Source organism: Artemia sp. Qi Xiang Cuo, chromosome 16 (genome assembly GCF_049724085.1).
Source record: "Artemia sp. Qi Xiang Cuo chromosome 16, ASM4972408v1, whole genome shotgun sequence".
Taxonomy (NCBI): domain Eukaryota; kingdom Metazoa; phylum Arthropoda; class Branchiopoda; order Anostraca; family Artemiidae; genus Artemia; species Artemia sp. Qi Xiang Cuo.
The window spans coordinates 6,356,045-6,368,651 of record NC_142809.1 but is presented as its reverse complement, the minus strand read 5'-3'; the positions used below and the strand labels follow the sequence as shown (position 1 = coordinate 6,368,651).

At 35.2% G+C, this 12,607-nt stretch overlaps 1 protein-coding gene across 3 annotated transcripts in view; it reads left to right on the top strand.

Annotated features, from left to right (window-relative positions):
- Positions 1 to 12,607, top strand: part of TfIIB (transcription factor IIB) — a 133,979-nt gene continuing 121,372 nt past the window's right edge. The window contains exon 1 of one of the 3 annotated variants that reach the window (XM_089102781.1): positions 1 to 83. The gene's annotated coding sequence lies outside the window, so the exon portion shown is untranslated. The other 2 variants (XM_089102783.1, XM_089102782.1) reach the window with 2 other exon arrangements.

Below are 12,607 nucleotides of genomic sequence, written 5' to 3'. Positions count from 1 at the left end.
CGGCGATCCGTTGCTGAAGAAGGTAACGCAAAATTGCAAAAAGTGGGAAAAATTCTGTTTTCTGACTTGACACTCTTTAAATTGTATTTATACCTTCATTTTTTTTTTGTCGTAAGCAAGCACATATTATTTAGTCTTCTCTACTGGCGGGATCATAATGTGGTTCGTTCTAAACCAAGAATTCAGTTCTCCAGGATATTTTGCAAACTGTACATTAGACCTTAAATGAAGTTTGTAAATAGGTCTGTGTTTCTTTATGGGTCAATATCTACCAAATCATATTATTGAGTTAGGAATAAAGTGAATACACCATTTGATGCCTTTTTTTATGCTGATTACAAATATAATAAACATTTTTATCAGAAATGAATTTCAGCCCCCCCCCTATATAGGCTATACCTAACCTAACCCTTTATTGGCATATATAGGGGGGGGGCTGAAATTCATTTCGGTAAAATTCTACTTTAGCTACTTTTGGTTATCTTGAAAGAGGGCTAGATTAGAAAAATGAAACTTTCAGGGATGGGTCTACAGGCTAAAGTATGTCCCGGGAAGGTATTTTGAAGTACCTACCTCTACTCCTTCTCCCTCAAGGGGGTCCTGAAATTTGCCTACATGACAGGTCTATACCTATTGAAATTTTGACAAAACAACATTTTACCTTAATTTTTCAGTCATCAGTTTCTTTTTCTCTGGCCTTAGTTCTGAAACCTTTCCACCTTTGAACTGGAAACCTTTCCAGTTCACCTTTGATGACCTTTAAAAATCCGTGTGTAATAAAAGTGAAACCTGGCAAAACAGATCTTCTGCTTAAATGAAGTACAACAAAATTGGTTTCAGCATCACAACTTTGCTCAATCCCAATTTATAAGGTTTTGAAGATATGCAAATACAATTCTTAAATTTTGAAACAAATTTTTGATATGACTTAAAATTATGCTCAAATAACAGGAATTGCATTTTCAGAACTAAAGCCAGAGAAAAAGGATGACTGAAAAATTAAGGCAAAATGTTGTTTTGTCAAAATTTCAATAGGTAATTTTTCTGGATTGCCAAAGAAAATTGGGGCCTTTCCCAAAAAGAGGACTTTTACCCTAGTCTATGTCCAAAAGATGATTTCTAGTTGTATAAACATGTAGAAATGATAAACATAGCAGTGGCAATAATTTGTGATGATGATTAGCCTACACATAAACAAAGCAATAGGCCTAAACTATAGGATAAACAAGTTCCCACAAAAAGTAGCATGTAAAGTTCATGACAATGATGCCCTACTGATGCTCTTAGGCTATCACTAGGGTAAGATACCCAGTTTTTGGCCAGCTAGTCTACTCTGTAGCTGTTAAATCATTGTAATATCTCAATCATACCACCTAGAAATTAGACTGTTTCACCATTGGATGTGTCAATATCTTTTTAACAAATGTATGATTAGCTTGGATATTTTAACCATGTACAAAACTCACAATTTCAAATATACTGATAGACAACAGTAGAGTCTAATCTTGGCATCACATTTAAAACTTGAGCCTAATCTTACAAATGCTGTCTAATCTTTGACACAGAATCTTAAAGTCCAAACAATATATCCAGTCAACCTTGGATAGACTTAATCTAAGACATGTGCCAATCCATAAGTTAATCCAGTCTGCACAGTCAACCTTGGATAGACTTAATCTAAGACAAGTGCCAATCCATAAGTTAATCCAGTTGACACAGTCAACCTTGGATGGGCTCAATCTAAGACAAGTGCCAATCCATAAGTTAATCCAGTCCACACAGTCAACCTTGGATGGGCTTAATCTAAGACAAGTGCCAATCCATAAGTTAATCCAGTCCACACAGTCAACCTTCATTGGACTTAATCTAAGACAAGTGCCAATTCATAAGTTAATCCAATCCACACAGTCAACCTTGGACAGACTTAATCTAAGGCAAGTGGTGTGAAACAAAATAATTGTCTTTACACAAGAAATCCCAAAACTCAGAGAACTGTTTTCAGGAATGAATATACCTAAGATAAAGCCAGAGGGCAAAACATGTTTTCATTTTGATGTCCTTGGTAGTTTAAGTGCATTTCTGTAATCAGGATTTATTGTTGACTATCAGAGCATTTAAAATTGCTAGTGTTATAGATGGTTTAAATAATTCTGCTGATTGCATACCTATGAAAGAAAATTTAGACAATTTCAATGCTAAAACAGGCCACTTTCTAAGTGGTATAATAGAGATTTTATAGTTATCTAACTGTTGAAGTTTCTATATGCTGTCCAACTACAGGGCACCTAACCTTAAAATATGTGTCTGTGATTTGGCTGTACTATTGAATATAAGTGCATTTAAAATAGTTACTATAGTATATGGTTGAAATAATTCAAGCCAATTGCATATTCATTAAGAAAATTTAGACATATAGCCTATTATAGCCAAACAATGCAATTTTTAGGTGGCACTAACAGTGATTTGAGTGCTGAAATGTGGATTAGGTGTTTGACTACTAGGTATTTCACCCTAGTTTCCATAATATATTAGGGTTTTCTTCAAACAATCCCCTGGTCTGACAAGGTAATAAAATAAATGAAAGAAAATAAAATTACTGACACAACAACCACTGAAATCTGAACCTGCCAAAATCTCAGCCCCAGTTGGTAAATGCTTTAATTTTTCAAATCAATTTCTAACTTAGCTGAAAAAAATTAATGAAATGATAGAGCTATATTAGGAGAAAGGTAAAATGGTTTGGACACAATCTGCAGATGAAGGATGATAGGTTGCCTACAATCATCCTTGTCAGGGAACTTTGTAAGGCCAAAAGAAAAGCTGGCTGCCACCAAATGGAGTGGGAGGATGTCATAAGGGAAGTTGGAACTTCTTGTTGGAGGATGTAAAGAGGGAGGCTTTGAATATATTGGGATGGAGGAGGAGTGTGTGTAGCTGTGTTGGCCTCAGGCAGCTTGGTGCTGCAATGAGTTGTTAGTAGTAGTAGTAGATGATAATACTGACATAATGTCTAGCTCTATCTTGATAATGTTTGGTAATTACTGTGTTTTGCCAGCTGAAAACAATGGGTGATTCAATAGAAACTGTAGCAGTGATTTACTGGGAAACGGGTTAGCCGAATATTAGGGGTCAGGTTGATGATAAATTTTGAACACAAAAGAAAAATGGTATATTTAGATTTCTTACATTACATTGATAGGTAGAAGGTGAACCCATAACTTTGAGCCCTCAAAGGAATTATCAAGTTAATACCTTAGATTTTATTTTTTGCTTCAAGAAATGGGTCAAACTAAGTGGTTAAAAACTTACCATTCAATTTTAAATAAATTATTTTCAAGTTATGTGTTCCAAAGGCATTAATTTATTACAGTCTAACTCAATAAACTTAACAATTAATAAATCTTACAACTTGAGAATTTTTATCATTTTTCTACTTATGCTATACACATTTTTTTACTGCTAAACTTTTTGGTAACATTGTAATAGCAAGCAGAAGAAGTAAGTGAGAAATTACAGATTGTTTTTCTTCTATAAGAATTATTGAAAATGAGCTAAATTACACACTGCTTCAATTGACAAAAAAATATATATACTAAATGTAAAAAGGAAACATATCTTTGGTGATTGAGTAGCATCAAAAAAATCATCAGAGACTCAAACCCACCAGCAATCATCCTCATCAGAGGCCATTCTTCAGCTAGCTTTAGCCTCAATGGCTCTGACTCAGATTGTATAGTTGTGCAGTCTGGACAAAAAAAATAGTGAAATCACTCTTCAGACAGATTATGTTCACCTGCAGTTGCTTATACTTGTTGAATCTAGCCTTATATATCTCTGGATGAGAGGGATTACAGTTTCTCTGTCTCTTCTCTGAGTCCCACCACCTTCTAGAAGAGGGATTGTGATTTTTATTTTTGTTCAAGCTCAATCATTGTATTTCAAGTTCAATCAAGCTTGAAATACTAGACCTAATAAAGAGAAAGTAGCCCAGGATGCTTGTTTAAACATAAAATTTTTATTATTATTGAATATAGATTATTACTAGAAGATAACTAATAGGCCCTTTTCAACCAGAGCAACAAACCTTAGAAATAACTTGATGTTATTTGATAAACATTAAACTGAAAAATAATTTTGAACTAAATAGAATTTAAGATTTTTTTTAAGCAATTGGATAGAATTACATTTATCAATGAGATCCTTGTGAGCATCCCAGCACTAAGCTATTAACACAGGCAGAGTGACTTTAGATCTCTCACTATGATATTTGTCAATTTAGTTACTCTTTTTTGCAGAGTGATATACTTATGTAAATCCTGTGATTGGGAGAATAAATCTTAATTAAGGCAGTATTTTCTTAATGCCATATTTGAATTTGAAAAGAATTGCTCCAAAAGTAAATTGTTGAGAAACTGGAACTATATCTTAATAGATATATAAAGATACTTTAGAATACTTATTTGGAAGTGCTATAGGGGATGGAATAAAGATTAAGCATTCTCAGTGCTTCATAATTATAAAATCTGAATTGGCTTCATATAGATCTTAAATGTAGATAAATATACTAGCAAAATAGTTGATATTAGGATGAATCAGAGTAAAATAAAAGCTTTGTATTGCAGAGTATGGCAAGTGTGTTTGAAAGATTAGCTTTGATCAATTACAAGCTCAAGGTACTTCATTGTATCTACTTGAGATATTGATAATATATATTTTGGAGAAGTAATTCAAATAGTGCAAGGGCAATCATTTGACTTTCTACTGTAAATTATGAATTATTTTTTGATAAATTCAAAGCAATAAAATTTAATGAATTCCAAATATTAGAAAATGTATTTACCATTGTTGTTCACCAACATTTTATCACTGCTGTCAAACATTGACTGCAAACATTCCCTCTTCATAGAAGAAAATTCCTAGTTTGTTCTTTGAGAAAAAATTCTCTTACCATTAAAGGAGTACTATCTGTTGTATGCCAATTGCCAATTAGTATTGATGTTGACAGGTTCCAAGATGACTGGCACTTGATCCAGTTGGAAGATGAAAAGACCTACATGGCCAACAAGTTGATGGCTATTGAACCAATCTCCTCACTTGTACAAGGATGAGAGTTATCCTAGTTTGCCCTGTGTCATGCATGCTAGTCTGATTGTTTCACATGGAAGTGCAAATGTGGAACATGGTTTCTTCAAATCAAATTTACACTAAACCAGCATCAGACATCAATGTTGGAAAGAAGTTACATTGCCAAATTGACCATCAAAGTTGCATGGAAGCTGCACAGTGGGGAATTGTATCCCAACTGCTCTGAGATTATTTCCTATGTAAGGTGTGTCCAATTGGTGTATAAAAAAATATCTTGAAAGTGTTGCTGCTGAGAAATCTCAAGAGATGAAAGAAGAAGCGAGAACATAGCTTGAAGAAGAAGAGCATTATACATTGAAAGAAAACCTTGAAAAGTATTGGGAAATAATCATATCAGCAACCTTATAAGAAAATCGAAATATATTTTCTTGTGATTATTATCGCTTCTAATCAGCAGTTGTACCAAACCTATCCTGCTCAAGTCATCCTCAGGGCTATACTGTGGTGTTTATCCTCCCCTTAGTATAGTGCTGACGGTTTGATATAATCTATTTTCCCTTCTTGTTTTAGTTTTATATTTGTTTTTAAAGCTTTTTCCAATCGGAAATGTTAAGAAGTCCTCCAAAAAAAAACTTCCCCCCAGATCCCAAATCAAATTCCATAGTGAAAGATACCCATCCTGGCTGGTCAAGCACATTATCTGAAAGTTCTAATGACAGCTCAAATTCGGAGAATAGGACAATGATAACTGTAGGTCCTAATGCAACCATAAATGATGATAATGGGTTTCAAGAGGTCCTCTCTAGAAGCTCTAAAAAAAGGAAAAAAATCTCCCCAATTAAAAGCATTTCCCCTCTCCCTGCCCTAGATCCTCCCTCCAAAAACTTAGGAATTTACCTTAAAATTAATCCCACTACCCCCTTTGAAATAAAAATGATCACTGCAATAAGAGTTGCAATTTTTAAATTCCTAAAATCAATGTTCTCTTTTAATATAAACCGTGATGGATCTCTGCTAATAGCTGTAAAAGATCAGAAATCAGCAGATACAATAATTAACCTAAAATCCCTTCTGAATACCCCAATTATTGCATCTAATTGGAATCCAAAACAATCACCAACAAAAATTGTAGTTTATAATGTTCCCCCAGAGATATCTACTCATGAGTTAAAAGAAGGCCTCTCAGATAGGGCTGGAAACACAATCCCAGTTGAGGATGTTACCCAACTTGGAAAAACTAACTCTAATGGCCTAAAAACTAGTAGATCCTTCTTATTCACACTGAAGGATAAAATTGATATCCCATAAAAATTATTCCTATGTGGGCAAATCAAACCACACAAGGAATACAAACCTAAGCCTATTCAGTGTCAGAAGTGTTTCAAACTGGGACACACGACAAACAAATGCAATGAAATTCTCCAAGAGTGTAGTAATTGTAAATCTTTCCATCTTAAAGAGCTGACAACTTGCAACAACACTCAGCCTATATGCATCAATTGCAAAGGCCCACATGAATCTACAAATAAATCATTATGCCCTACACACAAGAAAAGAGCTCTAACACTCCAAATATCAACAGAGAAGGCCATCCCATACCCCTTTGCAGCAATGGAAGCAAATGCTGCCCAACAATACCAAATAAAGCCTGTAATGAGACCAACCAAAACCCCCAAATCAAATGCCCCCAATGCATCAAGCACCCCTTATAAAACACCATCTTCTAAGCCCCCTAGCTCAAATCCCTATCAGAAGGACTCACCAAGCCAACAAGCCTCCTTGTCCGGTGAGATGAGGTCAGCCTGGCCCCCCCCACCCCAGAAGCAACAAACCACAAAAACTACCAGGAATCAAGCCCCTAACCAACACACAGGATGCACAACCAAAAATGCAATCCCCAAATATATGCTTATTCATTCTAAACTGTAATGCAGTTCAGGCCATGAACATACATCAACTACAGAAAACAAAAATTATTGCAGAATTGGCAAAAATCTACATCCAAGATGATATGCTCATTCAAGCAAAAAAAGATATTGCTTTACTTTTAACATAGCTGGACATTGATGCACAGTCATATGAAGAATAAATCAACAACACAAAATATATCAATACTCCAATGGAATGTAATATCACTCACAGAAAATAAGCTAAATGAACTAATATCATTTATGAATAATAATTCCATTAATTTTGCTTGCCTCCAGGAAACTCATTTAACCCAAAATCAACTAATTAAGTCTCCAGGATATTCTATCCTTAGAAAGGATAGATCTTCAGAGAGAAAAGAAGATGGGGTAGCTTTATTAGTTAATACTAATATAAAATTTTATGGCATAAATTGTCCTGATTTTAAAAATGATGTTGATGTAAATGGTATTAGTATTTTGCTGAATAATTTAAAAACCTACATAATAAGCTTTTATAACCCTAATGGCCAAACTACATATGCCAAGGATTTCTTTAATTATATAAATAATTCTAATATGTTAAAAAATATCATTATTTGTGGTGATTTCAATGCCCACAGCCTTTTGTGGGGGAATAAACCAGCAAATAAAGCTGGTAAATTCACTGAGCATATGACTTCAAATAATAATGAATTAGCTGTTGCTACCCCTCCAAACCTGAACACATATTACAACCCCAAAAGTGGCAGATTCTCCACAATTGACCTACAAATTGTGTCATTAAATTTTTTGAACAAAATTTACATAAATAAAATTGATAGTCTATGTACTGACAACTTTGCTATAATTTGCTCTCTAAATGAACCTGCTGAAACTTTATCTCATACATCCAATTATATCAACACTAAAGCAGATTTGTCTATGTTCCAAAATAAGCTAAATGATGAAATTACAAGTTTCACCCAAAGTTCATGCATTTCTAACACAACAGTTGACACACATGCTGAAGCCTTGACATCTTTACTAATAAATACAGCTAATCATGCTATCCTCAAGGCAACACCTAAGAAAACTTTCCCTAAACAAATTCCTACAGCATGGTGGACAAATGAGTGCCTAAATACATGGAGGATGAAAAAGGCAGCTAGGACGGAATTAATGAAAAAAACATCACCTACTACTTATTTGAAAAAATTACAAGCAGAATCTAATCTAAAAAGGACTATAATAGATGCTAAATATAAATACTGGAATAATTTTGCAAATAATCTCTCCAGAGAAACGCATGAGCCAATTATACATAAAGTCATAAGCCAAATCTGTGGGAAAAAGACTTCCCCCAACCCACTCCTGTATGAGCTTTTACATAATAATACCCATTATGACAATGATAATGGAAAAGCTAACCTATTTGCAACTCTTTTTGTTAATAAGCTAACATCAAATAATCAAAGCAAACTGTCCACAATTCCCATGAACCCAAGTTACCAACCACGCCCAGGATCCGAGTACATAACCAATCCATTTTCAATCCAGGAATTGAATAATACAATACATCAGATTAAGACCAAAACTAGCAGCAGCTATGACAATATACACCCTACATTGATAAAGAATCTCACACCATACAAACAAGAACTGCTAAATTGTTATAATCACGCTTGGGCATCTTCTAGGTTCCCCAATATATGGAAATGTTTGTCCCCCCTACCAATCCTAAAGAAAAATAAACCAAAAGATAACCCTGAGTCTTATAGGCCCATAATGATTACACCTGTGATGGGGAAAATAATGGAGAAAATGATTTATCACAGACTCCTCTGGTTTGTTGAAAAAATAATATGATCCCATACACTCAAACTGGATTCAGGAAATACCACTCCTCAACAGATGTTTTCATTTTGCTCACAAATGCAATAAATGAATCTTTCTCAAAAAATAAAATCCTAGTGGCAGCTTTCCTAGATTTTGAAGGGGCATATGACAATGTGAACCAACAAATCCTTTTAAATAAACTTGTAAACCTTGGAATACCCCCTAAGCTAGTATCTTTTATTAAATCCTTCATAGAAGTACGAAGTTTCATTTTTTGTTTTGGTTCAGCCTCTTCACCCCGAAAGACAATAACCAAAGGCCTACCTCAGGGAGCAGTCCTCAGTTGCCTCCTATTTGCCCTATATCTCTGGGACATGAACCTACCCCACACGAATCTACAATATGCTGATGATCTGGTGCTATGGTCATCTGGCAACACCTTTCAGATAGCACAGTCAAATCTGCAAAAGTCACTTCCAGTTTGAAAAATTCTCTCAACATTCCCAAGTCAAATTTTGACCAAGTCAAAAATAATCCAATTTCACCGGAAGCGAAACCATGTTAATGCAAAACTAACTCTAAATAAAACAACTATTCCAGAAGATAATAATATTAATTACCTAGGTCTCTTGCTTGACCAAAAACTTAATTTCCACCTCCACATTTCAAACACAATAAAAAAATGCTATAGAAAAGCAAATATCCTAAAAAGACCTCTTTCCACACCCTGGGGTTGTAAAGAGAAAACCTTACTCCAGTTTTATAAATCACATATAAGACCCCATATTGACTATGGACTCATCGTCTATGGTGCATGTGCAAAGACCCAGATACAAAGATTGAAGCAACACAAAATGATATAATACGTCTCATATTTGGTCTTAGGAAACCCACAAGCACCAAGTTTCTGCTTATGGAGAGTGGATTAACAACAGTAAGGGAGAGACGTAGCTTTCTCTTGATAAAACATCTTACAAAAATTGAATCAAATAGCTCACACACATTACATAATTGGTTAAGAAATCCAGCCATGTATATTTTGACAAAACAACATTTTGCCTTAATTTTTCAGTCATCAGTTTCTTTTTCTCTGGCCTTAGTTCTGAAACCTTTCCACCTTTGAACTGGAAACCTTTCCAGTTCACCTTTGATGACCTTTAAAAATCCGTGTGTAATAAAAGTGAAACCTTGCAAAACAGATCTTCTGCTTAAATGAAGTACAACAAAATTGGTTTCAGCATCACAACTTTGCTCAATCCCAATTTATAAGGTTTTAAAGATATGCAAATACAATTCTTAAATTTTGAAACAAATTTTTGATATGACTTAAAATTATGCTCAAATAACAGGAATTGCATTTTCAGAACTAAAGCCAGAGAAAAAGAAACTGATGACTGAAAAATTAAGGCAAAATGTTGTTTTGTCAAAATTTCAATAGGTATAGACCTGTCAAGTAGGCAAATTTCAGGACCCTCTAAAGAGAGAAGGAGTAGAGATAGGTACTTTAAAATACCTTCCCGGGACATAGTTTAGCCTGTAGACCCATCCCTGAAAGTTTCATTTTTCTAATCTAGCCCTCTTTCAAGATAACCAAAAGTAGCTGAAGTAGAATTTTACCAGATTTAGTATTAGACATATTGAGCCTCTTATTTGGGAAGATTTTACCAGGAGGTAGAATTCTCGTTTAGCTACTTTTTGCTATCTTAGAAAGGGGTCAGGTTTGGCAAATGAAACTATCAGGGACAGGTCTACAGGCTAAAGTATGTCATGGGAAGGTATTTTGAAGTACCTACATCCCCTCCTCCCTCTAGAGGGTCCTGACATTTGCCTACATGACAGGCCTGGGCATAGGGAGGGGAGAAGGGGGGGGGGGCCGCCGCCCCCCCCTAGACCTTCAAATTTACATTAGATATGGCTGAAAAAGCAGATGGTTTGGAAAAAGTAGTTGATAAAACTCCATCACACTATTGACTGCCCCCCCTAGACAATATGCTGCCTAATCCTGCCTACTCCCATGATGACAGGTCCTATACCTTATTGAAATTTTGGCAAAACAACATTTTACCTTAGTTTTCAGTTATCAGTTTCTTTTTCTCTTGCTTTAGTTCTGAAAATATAATTCCTGTTATTTGAGTAGACTATCACTGTTTTTTTCAAAATTTAGGAAATATATTTTCATATCTTTAAACCCTTATAAATTGGAATTGAGCAAAGTTGTGAAGCTGAAAACAATTTTGTTGCACTTCATTTAGGCAAAAGATCTATTTTGCAGGATTTCACTTTTATAAAACTCAGATTTTTAAAGGTCATCAAAGGCCAGGGCCCTCTAGAGGGAGAAGGAGTAGAGGCAGGTACTTCACAATGTCTTCCCAGAACATACTTTAGCCTATAGACCCATCCCTGAAAGTTTCATTTTCCTAACCTAACCCCTTTTCAATATAGCCAAAAGTAGCTAAAGTAGAATTTTACCCTAAATCTTAATCCAGTGGTTATAACCATTACCTTAAATCACACTTGCTAGCGATAGGACGAATCCTGTGTCTGCCTGCTTCAGTGATGATAGTTAATCATCATCTGTGGCGTCCCAAATGGTGCACCACGGTTTGTTGAGCCACTCCCTATCCACTGATGACTTGAACGCATCCACGCTGGTAGAGGTTACTGTTTTTTCACTAAGGGAGTTCCACAAGCTGACAACTCTATTTGAGAAGAACTTGTTCCTTAGTCTGGTGTTGGCTCGTTTCCGGAAAAGCTTTTGAGAATGACCACGAGTTCTGTTTGAAGTGTCCGGTTGGAAAAGGCCAGGAATGGTATCCTCAGCATTTAGAAGCTTGTATGCTGTTATCACATTGCCTCATTTGCGACGATATTTAAGAGATGGTATTCTAAGCTTACGGAGACGGGATGGATAAGGGACATCATAGAGGTCTCTAATACATTTTGTTGCCCTCCTCTGGACTGATTCTAGAGCTGCTTGGTCTAAACCAGTAGGATATCCAATTGAGCAAAATTAGTAAAACTAAAACTCTCACACCTTGTTACCAAAGAGGAATTGAGAAGAATTATATATATCAATGAGTAGCTAAAAATCTAAGCTACACATCAATATGGTTATAATTAAAATTATTTAAATCAAATCCTTGAAATTATTAGTTTATTGACTTTCCTACAAGGACCTCTTTTTGGAAATACCAATTATCCTATTTTGATGTTTATATCCTTTCAGTGTTTCAGTTTTATCCAAATATTAACAGAAAGCTGATTTTTTTTAAATTCTAACAATGTAACTTTAATTACCTTAATTTGCACCTTGGAGCAAAATTAAGGTCTGTAGTGGATCTGTTGTGCTCTGGGTCAATGATGGCAAAATTTCATCACTGTGTTAGGGCCTAGTGACACACCATAAGAGAGGTCTGCTGGAGAGATGCAATTTAAGCCCAAAGAAGCATCAGCCTCCTAGCAAGACTCATTATGATGAAGTTGGCATTAGTTGGTAGTTGAGTGGGACAGACAGTCCCACTCATATTTTCATGGCTTGTCATTCCATTCCTTGTCAAGTCTGGACTTGAAGGATGCAGCCGTAGGTGCAGTCACCATTTCAGCTGGAAGGCTATTCCAAATGTTGACAACACAACATTAAACATGATTTTTCTTTGCAATTGCTAGTAAAAACAGAGGTCACATTTTTAATTAATGATGACAAATTATTGGTGGAAATTTCACAAAGAAGGTAGGGCTCTTGAAACTACACATATTGCATTATGCTGCAGTGAAATAGGGGCAGACCAAAAACTCAT